At 36.8% G+C, this 14,840-nt stretch overlaps 1 long non-coding RNA gene across 1 annotated transcript; it reads right to left on the bottom strand.

Annotated features, from left to right (window-relative positions):
• Window positions 1–5,010: 5,010 nt before the first annotated feature.
• LOC106118903 (uncharacterized) lies at window positions 5,011–5,627 on the bottom strand. Its single transcript, XR_001227937.1, has 2 exons — window positions 5,376–5,627; window positions 5,011–5,132 (listed from the first exon to the last, which is right to left on the bottom strand). It is a non-coding gene; the product is annotated as an uncharacterized LOC106118903 (long non-coding RNA).
• Window positions 5,628–14,840: the final 9,213 nt, after the last annotated feature.

Raw genomic sequence — 14,840 nt, 5'->3', positions numbered from 1 at the left:
ACCTTTTTATCACGTTCTTAATTTTTTTTAGATTCATATTCGTGTATAAGTTAAATTTCTCTTTTTTTTGTGTGATTTATGCTATTTTAGCAGTTTAATTTCACTGTTATAATTGACATTGTTATAAACAATCTTTTTTTACATTGTACAAGAATTTTAGTAAGTATTTCGGACTATCGGTGACTAAATCAGTGTCCGGTACGATATCATTACAGCATCGATAGTGAATGAGCAGTTTTACCGCGAACTTCTTAAACTGTTATTTTTATGGGCAATTTTACTGAGAAATTTGAATGCAACCGACATTCCATTCCAAGAGCGCTCGAACGTTGTAATTAGTCCCAGAACTATGACTAATAGAAAAAAAACATTGACACAAGATAATTTTACTAATCTTACTAATATTATAAATACAAATTTTTGGATGGATGGATGTTTGTTAGAAGGATGTATCTCCGAAACGGCTGCATGAATCTGGATTATGGAAGAACACAGACTACTAATTGTTTTTTTTTAATTCCGTGCGGACGGAGTCGCGATCGACAACTAATATTAGTATAATGTTACTAATATTTTATCATTTATATGCGAATGTTTCGATGGATGGAAACGGCTGAACCGATCTCAATGAAGTTTGGCATACATATAGAACACATAGGCTCACTAATTATGTTCTTTATTTAATTTCGCGACAGCTAGTAATATATATCTTTTCTTTACCTTTTTTTATTACAAAATATTAATCTTAGAATGTATCAAACAATAAAAGCAAATAACTTTTGTTCGAGGCAGTAAGTCAAACAAACCCCTCAATACGTGACTCAGTGCGACTAAGTATCGTGAAATTCGATGATTAATATCTTTTGTTACAGTTCCACTTATCGATTCTTTTCAAATGAATCGTTTGAACCGTTTTTTATGAAATTTGTGATAAATTGCAACACATAAGTTCAAATTATTTGAGATGATTTTCGTACACATTTATTACTATTACGTATCAGTGGGCTTGGCATGAATATTTACGACAAGCGATCACCAACGTCAAATGTGACAAAATTAATTTGAGATTTTTGCTGTATAGAAATATTCGTATTAGTCCCACTGATATCCTTATCGGTCTATAAAATCTACATGCAAATAATAACAAAAAGAAACTTTACACAGGAATAGTTTATAGGAATTCCAAGTACGAAATTGAGGTTATGTTTCCCTGTATCTTGACTGAAAGTGCTAGCTTCGTTAATAAAATGACAAACAATATTAATAAGGTGTCCGTTCCCCGTAGTCAGCTGACTCACTACTAAGAAACACGAGCATGGACGCGTTTTCACCGAATCACAACTTCACAGAAATGTCAAATTTCACGCCATCTTGGAACTATAAACGATTAAATTGGTTACTACGAAAATTCGCAACACATGCAACAGATTGTAGTAAAAGTAAAAAGAGTGATATGGCGTCAGGAGTTTAGAGTCATAGATTATGGATTTCTAGCATCTCTGACTTTTAGGAAATTTACTAAGTTAGTTGTCTCGATTCGATTATAAGTCTTCTAAAATTACTATATATATTCTAAATCAATAATAATGCAATCACTTTTTACTAATTTTCTCCTTCCTGTTCGTTCCTTTCCGTTGTTAAAATATTTAAACTATTCTAATGTTGCCTTCAATTTGTCCTCTATGCGATAATCCATTGATCGATTTGTTTCGCAAATTAGGAACGCTCCGAGTTCGCTCGAGAAGACAAAAACCATATTTCTACGATAAAATCCTCGAAAATCAATCAATAAAATGTAATAAATCAATATTCCTCTGCTACTGCACACACTAACATGTATTTTTTGTATTCAACAAGAAACAGTCGTGAGCATTGTTTTTGTTGGCGACATCAATTTGACACGGGTCCGGGTTCGAGCCTGCGGCAGCTGGCGGCGCTTCTCGGAACCAGAGGGGGCTTGGGAATCAAATGATGGATTCTCCAAACTACTACTATATTGCCAAGCTTTTATTGTGTGTGCTGTTCCTGCAATATACATGTCCCACTACAACTGACATCTGCTTCGACCCAGCTGTCGGTTTATAACGAGATTTTTTTATAACTAGCTTTCGCCCGCGACTCCGCCCGTGTGAAATTAAAACAAAACATAATTAGTAGCTATTGTGTTCTTCCAGGCTATGTTCTAAATCTGTGCCAAATTTTAGCGAGATCCATGGAGCCGTTCTGGAGATATCTTCAAACAAACATCCATCCATCTATCAATCTAAACTTTCCCATATATAATATTAGTAAGATTACGACTACGAAGTAAGATTGTTGCAGTTCCTAGTTACATTTACTGATAAGACAAATTACTTCTAGCATCTTATCATCACGAGGCAATGGCGTCGTTAGGTACTATTACGAAGTTCTAGTAAGCTTGTAGTTAATAACATGATGGAAATTATGACTTGCGAGTTAATTACAACCGATTTTAATGTAATGCAATTCCAACATAATAGGTAATAGGAACTAGCCCAAAGGAAATGCTCGAGCCGACACGGGCGCAGTTTTAGGAATCGTTTCTGCGCACGATGCGTGATCTAACCTAATAAAGTGACCGGAAATAGCGAGCGTTCCCACTTTGATTGCATGTTCCGTGAAATCGGTGAACCCCTGCCCAGCACCACCTCGACAACGATACAGAAAATTGGGTCCACTACCTGCGTTAGGGGTGACACTTCCATGAAAAAAGGTCGCTGATTGGTGTTATTGTGGCTTTTTGTCATTCTTCCGGTATAATTTATTACCTCCTAATAATACGAAAAAGAGAATCGAATTAACCGCTTTCTTTCTAATTTCGCATTTTTGGATAAATTACAGAACTAAGTTAAAATTGTATTAACGGCTTTAGCTTAGCTTAGCTTTAGAAAGCATATGAAATGTTGTTGATACTAATTTACCCAAAATTACTTACAAAGAGTGTAAAAGGCAACTCTCATCGCATCGTTTACAAGCAGCCTTATTACTGGAATAACCATTTAACAAGAATACGGCAGTTACTTGAGTTTTGTCGTGTTTAGGACTTTATTCGAGTTAATGACTACCAGCCCTACGTCGCATTCTTTTTTTCGCGCGCCAACAGATTATGTAAATTTTCGCGTTAGAAACAAACACGCTGCCTATGCCCGGTTTATGCAATTGATACTAGTAATTACTTACACCACTTTTTGCAAACAACTTTTTACATTTCCATTTAAAGATTTTTATTAACCGTGGGACTAATTTTATTCAAATGGATGGAGAACACAACTAGAAATGAATTTAATCTACCTAAGCATAAATGTGAAAGAAATAGTTTCGTAGTAAAGTGTACCACAAAAATATTTTGTGGGATAGTGTAGGGCTATGTTCGCTCGCCTTGATTGTTATTACTTCTTATTACTTTTAGTTATAAAAATAAAGAATTTATATCACTTATTTGGCGAAATATATAAGAAAGCGGCAATTTTACATTAAATTGTTAAAATATCTATCAAGGAGTATTTAATATATTTTTCGCAGAAGAAAAATTTATCAAACACACTTGAAAACTCTTTTGTACAAAGTAAATTCTTTCGAAAGAAAGAATTTAGTGAAATTGAATTTTGAAATGTTCTGCGAATGGAACGCCTCAGCGCATACCGAGGTTTCCTAATAAAGCAATTCACAACAATGGGCATACAAAAATCAAACTTCAAACCTTCAACATTAAGCTAATTAAGTAAAACAAATCGTTTCTTATTCCTCTCAAATTAAGTACAATAAAGTACGGTTTCTTCGGAAGTTTTGCTGAAGACTACAAAAACTGCAAAGATGCCTTGCTACCCTTGCTGCTCTCCCTGCTGCTCTCCGTGTTGCTCACCTTGCTGCGCGCCGTGCTGCGCGCCATGCTGTGGATACTATCGTTGTTGCTAAGATCATGGCCACCGGAGAGCCGCTCGCCCCTCATCATCTACGGGGCGACGGCATACTCTAGCTTCGGCGACTAGTGGCATCTTTTGTGGCGTCGAACAGTGAATTTCTCGTTCAAACCGTTGATAATCAGTAATGTATGGAATTGAAAATAAAGCTTAAAGTTTACAAATATTTCTGCTTTTCATTGACTTTGTCCTAAGCATTCACGGGTTTATGTACCTAATATGTAGTACGCAGCCACAAGATTATTTCGTCCTAAAGACTTCAAAACTTCTTGCGTTTATTGCTAGATACTAGTCTGTTCCAGATGAAACTGAAATAAGTTTCTACGATGGTCTACGACCACAGCCACCGGTGACCAGCGATTATCAGTTCACATGGTTTCTCATAAGTTTTGTTGGAACGCGAGGCACACGTGTGGCACTCGCTTCAGTAGTGTCCTGATACAAATTCATACAGATGCAGCGGGGTACCTCACGACCGCCACCTGTGGTGTGGTCAGTGGTCCATTTGAGGCCAAAGGGTATAAGGACACAAGGCTCCTCAAGTCATGGTTTTTGATTGCACTTCTCTGCCCTTTTCCTGCTTTTTTTCCCTACGGTACACTATTATATAATCGGTATGCAAAAAGCTTTTCCCAAAGTATCTTGATTAACTGGATGAGCAGACAACTACCCTATAGAATTGTAGAAATGTGTGATGGCACAATTTCATATATACCATCGAATCGATCAGTCGTGATAACTAATCCGCAAGCAATGAGTTCGACGCCCTATATTCCCAACTTTTAATATGGAGGTATCGCACATTTGATGTCTATAAATAGCTAACGGTGTCTTTATTGTTAAAAATTGCATTAGTTATAAACTAACACAGAATCTAATGAATAGTCTTAAATCTATGATATAAAATAAAATATTAAACGAATAATTTACTAAAATATATTATTAAAAGGAGTCCCTTTAGGACTAGCTTCCCTAGCTAACTATATCGCTGATCACACAAGGCCGTGCTACGATGAAATAGCATTGAATGCATGTCAATGTATTGGGAACATTTGAATGAAAGTAAATATTTTATAGGTAGATTGGTTTATTCATTGTACAAAATATCAGAATTGGAACAGAATGAGTTACGAAGGTCTGTCAGCGCCGCCGTGCCATCACTCCTGCAGCTTACTTTCATCTTGACGTTATCTGGAAAACAATTTAACATTAATTCAAAATAAGAGTGGTTCTTTACACGATAAGAGGGTAACAGAGGAACCATTTGATAAGATACGCTGGCGTACTTATGCTATGATTCCACTAAGCATTCATAGTCAATGGCCTATTTGTTTAGCATTGGACTTTTACAACCCTTTAGACAAATGTATCTTTTGACCAGATCCTCGATTTATTATTTGACAATGTCAAGAGTGTTTTGTGTACAATAAATACCTCAGTTTAACAGGAGCTCTGGCAGCAGGGGCCGCAACCCGGCATGCTAGGGTTGCATGTTGTGGCGTACAGGCAGTAGCCGCCCCCTTGCGGACCGCCTACAAAACCTCCGTAGTAAACAGGCATTTTATATCATGAAAGATGAAACTTGCGAAGTAATTTTTTGTTTTTTTTTTCGATTTTTTAAATTAATTTTTATATAAAAACAATGTGAGACACGATGTGTCGTGCTGTTGTGTTTGTAATGTGATTGAATTGTGAAAATTTATTTAAATTGTTTTTGGAATTCTTTATTTTTATTTTTTAAATAATAATTATTCATTACCAAAGAGGTTATAAAACAGAGTAGTTCATTGAAGTATCAGTATTTAGAAAAGTTTTTTATTGATATTAGCAGGACGAAACGTGTAATTTATCCGTGGCTACGATGGAGATACAGAACCATGTCGTTTAGAATCTTATGGTGGGAGAAGATGTTTTTAAAAATATTAATACTGGCCGATATAAACTTTTAAACTTCTTTTCTTCTATGAATCAGATTGTCAAAACGCTATCAATCATTGTCAAAAAACCTATGAAAATCATAAAAAAATCTTAAGTTTTGTATAAAAATATAAAATAACATAAAAAAAATATATACAAATACTCACTTTCTCCTCACCTTCATCAATTCAAGAGAAGAAAATATATACTTAAATATGCCGTATCAATTTGGTTGTTATCGTGACTTCAACATCGGAACGTTCGCGCGGTGTCCCGGCGGATGTGACCGGCCGATGCCGCGGTGTTGCGGCTGCGAGCCCTGCGCGCGGGGCTGTTGCTGCTCTCCAGTGGGACCCTGCTACAATTGGCACTGACATTGTAACCAAGTCTAATAAACTTGTCTTGTAACCTTTAACATGTAGTTTTCTTTCTAATCAACTACATTGGATCATCGACACGACACACACGACACGGTCTTGGCCGCCGACAGTAACAGTTTTCATCTTTTGCGCCTTAGTTTATATCTCCCTCTATTTAGCCTCTAGCAATTTTGATAGTCGACTAGGCATCAGTCACTCGGACATTCAATGTTAGAAATCAAATATATTTCGGTTAATATTGCTTCTTTTCAGTTAAGAAGATAATTATAATAGTTGTACGTTATGCGAAACACAGCCATTTTAAAACGAAAACTTCAAACCAAATAGATTATAATATGTAATTATATTCATAGATGTCTGCTTCAACCGAAACGTAATGCGGGAATACATTCGTAGAAGACACACCCTTGACCCCTTTGCTCGTTGTTCTTTGAAATCTTACCCTTGTTTCATACAATCCAGTATAAATTGACCGTCCTGGCCTTCCCAGGCGTTGTATAAACAAGGAGCATTTTGTATTGGTCTGTTAAATTAATAACAGCAAAGCAAAATTTCGACGAAACTAACAGAGTTCTCATACTGTGTATTAAATATACAACAATTTTATGCTTCAATGTTTTATTTATTAAATACTAAGAACTTAAAATAGAAAAAGTGTCTGCTTCCTTGAATTTATCTATTTAATTAATTAGTTCTAGTCTTTTAATTAAAAACAGTAATAGGAACATTATCTATGTATAATTCTATTCCTTAATGTAGGCAATAGATAGTACTTTGTACATAAGTATTAAAACTGAAAAAGAGTTTCTTTTTATCGAGCCAATTGTAGGGTTGTCAATATGATAGTATTAAAAGCTCACATTAACAATCATCATCAGTTCACTATACGTCCCACTGAGGGGCTTGGAGTCAACCCTAAGTTAGGGGTGATTAGGCCATAGTTAACCACGCTGGCCAAGTGCGGGTTGGTTGACTTTACACATATCTTTGAATTTCTACTCAGATATGTGCAGGTTGCATCACGATGTTTTCCTTCACCTTAAGAACGTCGGATAAATGTATATATGTAAATCGGAAATAGAAAAACACATTGGTACATGTCGGGATTCGAACCCAGGACCTGCAGATTGCAAGTAAAGTGCTTGACCCCTGAGCCACCGACGCTCTTGACACATTAACCATAGAACTGTTTAAAACACAGGCAGCTGGACAGCGATAATTAATTAAAGTTCCACACTGGAGGCGGCGATGCCAAAGGAATCTTAAAAACGGTTTCACGTAATATCGCCCGCGGCGCCGGAAGTGACGCCCCGTTACGTCACTATCTGATAGCACCGGAAGTGACGGTGCGAGGCGTGCGATATGCAATCATGTTCACTACTTTTTTTATTAATTTATTGTATGTCTTTATAACCGTACGAATCAATTTAAATGTCAACGACCGTGATTTGCATACGATTGCTGCCGAAATTTGCAATTGTATAATATCATTGTCTACCATCTACTTATTCAATATAGCTTCGCAGACTGGGTTTATTGCACCGGAAGTGAAGGCATATACTTACGTTGCTACTATATCTCAGTACGGCCATATACGGACTGGAATACGGTACCGCCTGCTTGACAGTCGGCATACGACAGTTTGTATTTGGTCAGTCCAAACAAGTGTATCGAAACTGCAGATAGCCCAACGCCGACCAGTGACCAGACGAAGAAGTCCCCATCAATATGTATATACTTTCTACGTTCATACTTATTCTAACCCAGTCACAGGGCCGGTTTTAGCATTTGTAGCGCGGTTTTTACGGCACCTCCTTTTTTTGCCGGGAAAAATCTTCCAAAGATAAGGTTTCTTAGAGCGCACCATAGACGCTTCTTTGCATCAGACGTTGGTGCCTGCTGCACCTCTTACGCCTTCGCGGCGCCTGGGAGCCTTAGGCGGTCGCCTAACTTCGTTCTCCCCAAACGCCGCTACTGGCCAGTCATAGTGGACCTCTGCCCTTTTTAATGCCTTCTGTATCGGATCATAATTTTGCTAAGACATACTAATATCGAAATGTAAAACCACAAAGAGAGATAGAAATAAAGACTGAAGGCACAAATACATTTATTTTTCATAGATAATAATAAATGAACAGCAGAAATTTATAGACGATGTTATAAATCAAGGACAGCAGCCAGGACGGTAGCGCCAGCTATAAGTGCCAAAAGGTTTCCCACAGGGGCCAACGCAGACTCCACAGCAGGGGCCACAGAACGGCGCGGGGTATGAGTACCCGGCCACCTGGCCGCAACACGGCACTCCGCACGATGAACATGGCATCTTAAATATTCAATTTAATATGTATTGGCAAAACCAGTTAATAAAATTGATAAAACCAGTGTTTTTTTGTAATTTTTATTTTTTATACAAAAATATTTGGCTAAAGTTTAGTGAATCTGACGGTTTGATGTTTTGTCAAATCGCTAATATTTTTTCTCTATTAGTAATGACTTTTGATGTAGAATTAAAGAGGTTTTTCAAACAAATCTCTATATAAAACCTATTTTATGTTTGTCTTAAGTTTTTTTTATTGATGACATAATCAAAAAACAAAAAAATTGTCATAAAATAAAATTATTTTCGGCGAAACGTGAAATTTTTATTCAATCTTTACATTTACATTACATTACACAAATACATTAATTTACATAAATAAAAGTAATAAAAATAAAAAAAAATATTTTGATACAAGAAAAGGATTCCTTGAAAATATCTTCATTATATTATTTCGTATTATTCAGCTGTTTCACATAAAGGTATGATTCTTTCTTCTTATTTTCAATAATATCTAGCTTATGAAAACCTGTAGAGAAGTATCATTGTTTAAAGGATTTTCTCCAATTTACTCTGCATTCCACATTAAACCATTTACAACTTTGTAAAAGAAACAGCTCGTCTCTTGCCACAAAAATTCACGTCATGCAATCGCATCGCCTTCACCGTAATTCTCAATCATCATTAATACTAACAAATCCGTTCCGTAGCTTATATTAAGTTCAATAGAACTGTAGGTATTAAAATCATTTTATACAATTAACAGATTGCTCGCGGCTATAAATAGCGTCCATTGCAAGCCCACGCTTTCACATTTTATAATGTCGCTTATGTATAATAATCCGTACATTTATTACTGACACAAAAGATTTCAACGAGTCGTCTTTGTCCGGAGATAGGACCGGACCGGACATTTAATTATAATATTAGTGTTACTTTGTATTAAGTAAAAGTTTCATGGCTGTTTAACTCCTTGTATTGTAGTATTTAAATGTTGGGTCGGGTTTTTTGTATTTAAATCCTTGTATCGTTTCAGTATCAAGATGCCAGTGCGTAATTGCTGTCTTGGGTGCCAGGGCTCCATGGCAGGTCCCTGCGGGCCCCGCGCGTACCGCTGCGATAACTTGAGTCAGGTGGGGCCTTGTTGCGTGCACTCATTCGGCGCTGACTGCTCCGGCCCTTGCGGACAAATTGGATGTATCCACGGGTAAGAATATCTTCGTTGTCTCCCATATTATAAGACAGGAAGCCTTCTAAATAATTTTTTTTATAAATATTTAAGAGATTAAAATTTTATTTACTTTTTTTCTGACAGAGCGCGCGGTGGTGTCGCGGGTTCGTTCTACAGCTGTGGTCACGGATGCATCGGTGGTTGCACCAGCGGCCTGTGCGGCTCCTGCTGCGGACCTTGCTGCGGCTAAGGCCTTTGCTAAAGTTAGGGTCTATGCTGCGGCTGGAGCCCCTTAAATGACAATTAATACCCAACCACTTCACCTCAAATAGCTCGTGTGATGTACATGTATTTGTTTAGATTATAAAATATTGATTGTTTATTTGTTTTATTATTTTTGTAGTTTTCTGAACTAATAGCTATACGTAGGTTCTTCGGCGATAAAGTTGATTATAGAGTTCTCGACGATCTCTAACTCAATACATGGAGACTATAAACCATGGTATTGTGCCTATTTGATTTCGCCATTATGGCACTGATGGTTGCGGTTCGTAGCGGTGGGGGATCGAAATAATGCGGGTTGTAGACCTTAGAGCTAAGCTTTTCTCGAAACCTTAACTGAGCTTCTTCAGCATGCTAATCTAAAATTGTCCTGTGAGGTGAGCACAAGAATGCACACTGTCGAAACGACGCAAATCTTCGTTTCCAACCTATCAATTTAGATATCAAAAGTGAGAACATTACCTCAGAACAATCTCAATCGAACAACCATGTTCCCAGAAGTCCAGAAAATTGTACAATATTGATGCATTTACTGGATTTTTCGTGTTGTGGTCACCTTTCTAACTAAAGATGCCACTAGGTTTGCAGATATCCTAGATAGACTACAACTTTGTGAAGGATGTATTTACAACAAATCCTAAATGGCAGAGATACTAGAATCCGCACCCTGCTTTCGATCGTTTGAGAAAAGTCATCAGCGCTAGTCTACTAGTAAAAAATCTCGGAATGCAATCTTCAGTAGTTTGGTCATACTAATCATGCATACATGTAATTGACTAATAAATTGCATAGAAACTAAATAACCTGTCTTACTAGGAAAGACCAAGGTGACCATTATGCAGAGGAGAAACCATTCCGTCGGTGGAAAAACCTTTAAACGTAGTAAAAACCAGGAAATATTAGGAATTAAATAAGTTACATTTGTTGTGTAAAACTTTATTCTTATACATATACAAAAACGCCATTACGTGAAATAAAAATTTTTCAAACACAGATGCACCATTTACAAACCAGAACGGGTTAACAACACGAGCCACACGGCCCGCACGCGCCACACGGTCCGCAAGGCCCGCAGCAGGGCCCACACCCACCACAGGGACCACAACATGGACCGCAGCCACCACAAGGACCACAACATGGCTTACAGCACGGCCCGCAGCATCCGCCGCAAGGGCCGCAGCAAGGGCCACAGCAGGGGCCACAGCACGGGCCACAGCATGGACCGCAACACGGGCCACAGCAGGGGCCACAGCATGGGCCACAAGGTCCTCCACACGGGCCACACGGACCGCAGCACATTTTCAGTTTATTTGATAAATTAAATTCACTGGTAAATTTAGAAGTATATTAGGATTTTTCAGATTTTTAAATTTTTATACTATTTTTAAGTTTTCATGTGTCCTGTGTAAAATGTTGTAAAGAACTAAATAATTTCTGTTGATTGGATTGCATTTCAGATTTCAAGTCAAAATTCAAATTTTGGATTTGGAATCAGTTTTCTTATTTATTAGCTATCACAACAAAGAAGTACTTATACATATGTATTTATTACGCAAAAAGGTTTGTTTGTTTGTATTTTAAGAATTTTTTGTGAGAATATTGCTGTATAGCCTAATCAAGAATATAAAAATCATGGCTGGGGAAGGTGGAGTGCGCTGGAATTGTCCATTATCCAGTACCTAACCTCCAGGATGGTTTTACATTTCCAGTTGTAATCCAGCGCTGCACAATAACGCTAGAATGGAATAGTGCATAATAAGATGCTTGATAATATTTTTTTACCACGTTATCATTGTGACTCTTCCACATTATTATGCTTCCTATTGAGGAGCCAAGGTAGAGAACTTAATCTTGTGTGTTTCTGTATCCTATATTGTATAGGTACTCTGATCACAATCGATATAAAATAACATATTCAGTGGTCAGTGTTAATGCAATCCACCTTTTCCTCTAAAATATATTTAAATAATTGGTACAAAAAATACCAACAGGACCGTAATTTGACTTTTTACACGACTGACTCAAGGATAAATAAAGCGCGTTTTCGCGTAAAGGTTTGTTTGTATGTATGTGAGTTTGTATGAAATTTAATTCCATTGTCATTCAATTCGTATTCTTCACATGAGTAGACAGGTTTTTTTGTTTGTTTGGATGTATGTATGGATGGATGGATGTTACAAAGTATTTTGAGAACGGCTCAACGGATCTCGATGGCATTTGACACAGATGTGAACGTAATTGTTTTTTTTTAATACCACGCGGCAAGAGTCGCGGGCGAAAGCTAATTAAAAATATGTAATGTATAGATACAAAATGGCTAATGGGCCTTAAGAACCTCGAATTTGAACATTTTAAAGTGAGTGTTATACTAGTATCAATAAGGGAAGTAACAAAATTGTAAAATATTTGATTTTATTACCTACTCCAGACCATTTCATAATATACAAATAAATTAAAGACAAGTATAGATCATAAAACTTTATTCTTACAAGTATACAAAAACATGATTACGTCAAATAATAATTTTACACAAACAGATGCACCACTCAGAAACCAGACTAACACGCTCCGTAAGGCATACAGTAGGACCCACAGGGCACCCCGCCGATTCCACCACAGGGGGTGCAGCATGGTACACAGCCACGACCACAGGGCCCACTGCACGGCCTGCACGGAACGCAACAAGGACCACAGCCGCCACAAGGACCACAACAGGGACCACAACACGGACTACACGGTCCGCACGGTCCGCAGCATCCGCCGCAAGGGCCGCAGCATGGCCCGCAAGGACCACAGCATGGGCCACAGCACGGGCCACAGGGACCGCACGGACCGCAGCACATTGTCAGCTTATTAGAAAATTAAATTTACTGGAAAATTTAGTATTTTAAAATTTTTCAGATTTTAAATTTTTTATATAATTTTTATGTTTTCATGTGTCCTGTGAAAAATGTTGTAAAAATAATTAAATTGTCAAGTTTGATTGCATCAGATTTCAATTCGAAGCTCAAAGTTTGAATTTGGAATATCTGTCATATGTATATAATTAAACAACATACATCCTTATACATATGCAGGTCAGTGTTTACCAACCACAACAAAGAAGTTTTTAGTACGAAAAATGATTAATATTTGTTTCTTTCTAGTATGTCTTCTTTCCCTTTCCACCCTTTTTCTTATAAGGTAAGGATGGGAAGTGGAAGTGGACTTTCCGGATGAGAGGATGCATGGAAAGTGAAAATATTTTCTTTCTGTGCATCCTCTCCTCCGTCGATTAAAGGTCAATTGCGTATGTCTATGGGCAACGGTGACTTCGCTATTTCAGTGATTTCAGGTGGTCGCTAGCTCGTTTGCCATCTCAGGATGTAAGAAAAAAATATTTTATCATATGAAAATATTTATGAAGTTATACACAATTGTATTATTTAATAAAAATCTACCACTTCTAATTATAATACGTTTTCTAAAAAAACTCAAAAATTATAGCGACGATATTCATAATGTTTTCCTCATAACGAATCACATTTCCACGGACCCCGCACAACGTATTACTGTTATGTTTTTCACGCTAGTTACACTAATTGACGGCCATTTTTCTGTTCCTAGTATTGTTTACTAGTAGCGGGTTATTGCCGTATTTGCAATATCATTGCAATCCATCGCCGTTACGCGGACAAACATATCTAGCGCTAACAACACTAGAAATTACTTGGACGAGCAATTTGTTTACTAGATGCACAGGGCTGGACTTTGCACAAACCTATTTTAAATGGATTTCAATAGCAAACAGGTGTTTCAAAAATAATATTAGTGACTAAAATTATAACTACGTCACGTTGGTTTCTCGTCCGTTGATTATTCTTGCACGACATTTTTAGTATATTTCCCGAAGTATCATAGGGGTACAGTTAAGTAGTTTTTTTTTCAGAAATCGCAGTTTAAAACATATTGTTATCTCTGTTGTGTCATAGATAATGACAGGGATAACGATATGGTTTGTACAAAGATTTTGTTGTAAGAAACTCATGGTTTGTAATTTTTATTGGAAGTTATTAGTCATGAGACAGTTTAGCGAGAAGCTTTTGGCCAGTTTTAGATATTCCAATGTAATCATCATACCAGATATATTTTTAACCATTAGGGAGATTTTTTTAATAGTTCCTATTGTAAACCTTTGAATGATATTTATAGCCACATGTTAGTGGTTTCTTTTTAAACCAAACAGCTTTAATATTTGAAATTCGGCCCTGTATCATTGTAATAACAAAGCATAAAGACATGCATAGACTAGCTCAATGTTGCCACAGTTTCTAACTTTCTAAATACAGTTTGGAAAGTTTGTTACGTAAACCAGCTTTCTATATGCCCGCTCTAATGTGAATTTGCTCTGTAGAATGGCGACTTGTCTCTACAAATTGTTATATTATATTGCACACTATCAAAACTTTCCCTCCATATGTCGTAGATTGCATCATACATCATTTTTATTCATTCATTCATCATTTCATATGTTACATGAATGTGTAATATATAAAGACAAGAGATCAAGAAGTTAATGTTGTGTGTTGTGAAATTAACAGAAATTTTCATCCACATTGTATGGATATTATTTTTATAAGCTTACTAATATTATAAATGCGAATGTTTAGATGGATGGATGGATTTTGCTTGAAGGTATCTTCAGAACGGCTGAATGGATCACGATGAAATTTGGCATATACATAGAGCATAGTCTGGAAGAACACATAGGCTACTAATAAAGTTTTTTTTTAATTCCGCGCGGACGGAATTGCGGGTGACAGCTAGTTTTTATTATTAAAAAAAAAAAAAAA

Source organism: Papilio xuthus, unplaced genomic scaffold, assembly GCF_000836235.2.
Source record: "Papilio xuthus unplaced genomic scaffold, Pxut_1.1 DF827542.1, whole genome shotgun sequence".
NCBI classification, from domain to species: Eukaryota; Metazoa; Arthropoda; class Insecta; order Lepidoptera; family Papilionidae; genus Papilio; species Papilio xuthus.
This window is presented reverse-complemented; position numbering and strand designations above follow the sequence as displayed.